We start from the raw sequence: 5292 nt of genomic DNA, 5'->3' as shown, positions 1-5292 counted from the left end.
GCGGATGAAATAAAACGGAACCGACGGTGTGACTTCATAAATTAAACTTCAATGGCCGCTCTCTCAGCGGCGGGTAACTTAAAATATGATAGATCAATATTGGTTTAATCGTTAAGCAAGGTTATTTGTTGTTAAAATTTGTCATTTACGATATCAGTAAGTAATACTTTATTCATAAAAGCAACAATGTAGTTAGGATTGCCATTACCTTTAATATTAGATCCTTAATGAAAGGTGAAGATATCGAACAGTGATCAATCTCATAACTCCTATAAGCAATACAAAATAGAGAGTTGGGCAAACACGAACCCCTGGACACACCAGAGGTGGGGTCAGGTGCCTAGGAAGAGTAGGCATCTCCTGTCGACCGGTGAAACCCGCTTAGATAGAATGTTCTATCGTTAAAATAATAATGTCCCACGGACCCTGTGGTGAGGGCTTGTCCCGCGAACAGTTAGATTATTCTAACTAACACCCGCCGTGAGCCCTATATCTTAATCAGGTAAACGGAGTAATCCGTAGTCAAAATCAGTGTGCCAAGAACGCAATCGGTATGAAATACGTCAGACAGCATTTTACCCAATGATAGGTTGATCCACTCACCTCAACCGTAGGTAAGCGAATCAAAGGATCTAATATTCTAAATCTGTCACGGTTATTATAAAGATCAAAGGAATGCCGCAGTCATTATTCTGCGGTATATCTTCCTATGTAATAACTGATTATGAGAAAATTGATACACAGCTCACTTGCATTTCGTGTTTTATTAATACAACAATAAAGTCGATAATTTTCGGGCCTTTCGATGTAAACACAAGAAACTTGGTCTGTCAGCAGTGGAGACTCAATAAGGTACGGGCGATCGCTCGGGTAAAAAGTGAATTTTGACAAAACGGTCTTGGATATTAAATCGCAAGTGACCGACAGACATTTAAATGCATAAAACTCAAGTTTTAGGAAAATCACCGTACTTAATTGATCCGTTAATCATATTACGTCTTTGATACTATTAAATTTTCTAAATCAATATATGAAGTTTTTGATTTTTAGCTTCTTTTTTTTTTTTTTAATTCATTTTATTTTAAAAATTTTCAATGGTGTTGATTGATATCTGAAACATATTTTATTGTTTGTCGTTTTAGATTTTAAGTCAAAAGACAGACAATTTCAATTTATAAGTATCGGGGAAACAAGTTAAAATACTTGAAGGTATGAACTACGACTGTTCACCTCGGCATGAGCATATCTTGAAAGTGTGTCGGCTTGGAGTGTTGCATTTCATACTTAATATGTATACATTTAGTCATTTAGATGAATTCTATAGTCACATACGGTAGAGATATGACAATTCTAACATGAATTTAGAGGTATAATTCTTTTAGTACAATGTACATGTATTTATAAGTAATTTTCGCATAGAAAATACCGTTATGCGATTATATGGAATGCTATAATTACATTTCCATTGTTTTTTCCTGTTATGTCCTAATTTATTTTCAAAACTGACAATTATTTTTTTTAAATATTTGACATAAATTTATTTTCAAAATTTATGACGATAATCTGTTTTGGTATGAATGAGTGGTAAGCGAATTGTGAAAATAGAGATTTTTTTGTGCAACCTCAATTCTATGGCTGTATCAATGATTTACGATCCTAATATTGCAATGTCACAGATCTACTTTATCCTGTGGTATCACATCCGTTTTGGGGTGTTACCCCCCCCCCCCCCTCACACACACAGGTTTGTAAGGAGGTATGTAATCATTCATACTAAATTAAGACATAACTGTTTAACTGTTTGCTTAACTATGATTTACATTGAAAAAACATTGTCGATTCTCCTAACTGTGATTGTGGTATGAGAGAAGATGCATATAATTTTTTTTTTCAAATACAAGAATTATCTATTATTGATACACGGATTTTACTTTGGGGCAATGACAATTTGGAGTATGAAACTAACAGCAACAATTTTAATGCTATTCACAAATTGATACTGAATTCACGCAGATTCTCATGATAGTAATTAATTTTATGCTATATGTACATGTATTTATTTTGTCTATACATATGTTTTATGACAATTGTTATAAATTGATCTAAGGTGAGAACCTCGTAAGTTGTAAGAACTTGTGTTCAAACCTGTTGTACATGTATATTATATATGCAATAAATTATGTTCAAACCAAACCAGGTACGTAATCACAAAACATTGGACATTGTGGAGGATGGTAGTATCAACAAGTGCCGCTTCTCGTGGATAGTTCACATGAATATAAAACCTTGACTAGCGAAGCTGTATTTCCTGCACCGACTCCTGGTTCTGGTTGTTGTTGTTGATTATTTAGATATATTCTAATGAATTCATATTATTTGCTTTGTCATACAGAATACTAAAATGTTTCCCAAAAATGCTGTAAATTAATTCTTAATGTCACTCTACGTGTTCATGGACGATGAAAAACTGCATTGTTGTTATATGGACTAATTACATGTGTGATTAGGGCTGACGGGGCTGTCAGATATAGCCTTGCATGTAAAAACGTTGGTGTAGCGGCAGGCGTAACTAACTAGTACATGTACGATAAAAACCTCTGGCTGAGCGCCACAACCCTGAGAACTAAGTGTAGATCTAAGTTGGTGATACTTTCAGCTGGTGGCATTTCAATACGAATGAAAAGAATGTAAGTCCATGGAAATAAAACCATTTTTAAAAAAACAACCTCAGGACGATGTAAGCTAGGGTACCGGTAGATAGAATGTTATATCGTTAGGACGATGTAAGCTAGGGTACCGGTAGATAGAATGTTATATCGTTAAAGTGATATTGTCCTACGGACCCCCGAGACACAGTTAGATTATCCTAACTAGGGTACCAGCGATTTGTGAAAAGCCATGTATTCAGCAGTTAGTGTCGTACACTACGTATCGCTAATAAATTGAATATACAGACATTTAAGGTAGCGCCATCCTCAATATTGATGGTTCAAAGGGGAAAAACTATCAACGCGACGTATCGAAAACTGGGGAGCGGATGGAAGATCTAATTTTAATTAGATTGAAAAACTATTAACTTGATACCGAATTACATGTATAACCTATTATTCTATCGAGAAAGATCGGGTCCGAACTGTCAATCATAACAAAAATGAAACTATGTTGGTATTTATGTGTAATTGTTATCATACAATTAATGTATTTTATTATTTAATGTTACGGCGCACCTTATACCCACCAGCTCTCAGAAAGATCAACATGTACATAAACCGGATTTAAAAGTTTGATATTTTGAAGTTAAAGTACGTTTACATTTTATGCATTATAAAACTTTGTGAGCTGGAGACTTGAAGTTCCAAAAACATTACAAATACGCTATGATATATTGAAGCATACGCCATATATATTTTTCTTGAAAAATTCTCTTGAAGTTGGAGATTTTAGATATTTGAATCAAAATTAAACCTATCAAAAGTCAAAATTAAAAAAAGTTTATAGGGATATCAATATTTTGGATTCTTTAAAATAAAGATATTGAAATTACTAATTTAAAACCTCAAAGAAGTATTACTTAATTTTGCAGTTTTCGGTTTATATATTTAAAACTGAAAAGTATGATTCTAAAAAGTTCAAACTATTTTAGAAATTTGAATCAAAATCAACATTTATTAAAACAGCTTTAAAAAAAGAAGAATCCACCGAAAGCATGTCGCGGTGTAAATGTACTCAAAACAACAATGATAATAATATTTAATAAAACTGGAATGCAAAACACTTGCTCAATTTTGGCCATTCACATTCCGAAATGTTAAATTCTGGAAAATCCCTCTCTCTCTCTCTCTCTCTCTCTCTCTCTCTCTCTCTCTCGTTTCAAACTATTTTCATTAGGCCTGCCCTACATGTAATATAATTTATCATTTGCATTACGGCAAAATTTAAATAATTTCTCATTTTGACGAACTTTCGTAACCACGTTAATTTGACCGATTGAACAGAATAGTTTTTAATATGCAATGTATTCAGAGGTGTAATGGACTGCAGCCACACTGGGAGTCGCTGATACTGATAGTAGTCGGGCATTGTAATCTTCATATTGTATTGTCTAATCAAGTTTTAATTATCCTGAAGATGATAACCTTTATATTACTGGCATACAGGAAAATTGGCAAGGACAAATATTAAAGTTAAGAAATAAGCTAAATCTTCCATCATTGGATATTGATAAAAGCACATTTTACAATTACATAAAGAATTACTATATTGATAATATTAACATGCAACTGCAAAATACCGAATTCTCTAAACGTGGAAAATTGCTATTTTACAGTAAAATTAGAAAGAACTACGAATTACAAGACTATTTGAAATTTCCAATTGCGAAAGCAGTACGCTCTAGATTAACAAAGTTACAAAACTAAGAATATCTGCCCACCCTTTAGAAATTGAAACTGGTAGATATTCAAAACCATGTATTCCAAAAGAATGTTGTTTTTGTCAGTTTTGTAAAACTACTGTTGAAGATGAGTTACATTTTTTATATGATTGCTTCATGTATAAAGATATAAGAAAGAAATATTACCCTTTGAACATCTACAATTCAGACGATGATATATCAAAGGAAAACCATTGTAAAGTACTATGCAACCCTGTCAATGTAGTTCATGCTAGAAGGTTTTGTGAATATTTACATGAATGTTTTGAATTGCGCACCAAAAGTAGAGTGCTATAACTACATTTAATTTATGTAATATGCAATACTAAATTACATACATAGTCTAATATCACAGGTACATATCAAATATATACATGTATTTACATATATGTAAATGAACTGTTAGTAATTAGTTTATTGTCATTATATATCTCATATTGTGTAACATGATTGTATGCCAACATGCTTGGTGAATCAATAAATAATTGAATTGAATTGAATTATCGTTCACTCCCCAGTCTGTGGTTTTCCAAACTAATGGTAATAGAACTTAACTGTTTAATTTTTTTTTACACGTGGGTACTTGAATGGAAATAAAACTGGTCTTATATACTCTGTCTCGCATCGCTCTATATTTCATGATGACATCGTCCTAGCTTGGTTGGAGCCTTTGAATGATCTTCCCCAGAGGGAGGGAGTGTTCCTTTTCAAAGGAGGGGGCAAATTATATAATAAGTATAACATTAATTAGTATTTTACAAATAAAAATATTGAAATTTGGCAAAAGTTTGTATTTTTACTAATCTTTTTGGGGGGGGGGGGGGGGGGGGGGGGGGGGTCATTTTCAAGTCCTTCAAATT

Source organism: Ostrea edulis, chromosome 1 (genome assembly GCF_947568905.1).
Source record: "Ostrea edulis chromosome 1, xbOstEdul1.1, whole genome shotgun sequence".
Taxonomy (NCBI): domain Eukaryota; kingdom Metazoa; phylum Mollusca; class Bivalvia; order Ostreida; family Ostreidae; genus Ostrea; species Ostrea edulis.
The sequence above is the reverse complement of the archived record's forward strand: the minus strand, read 5'-3'. Positions refer to the sequence as shown.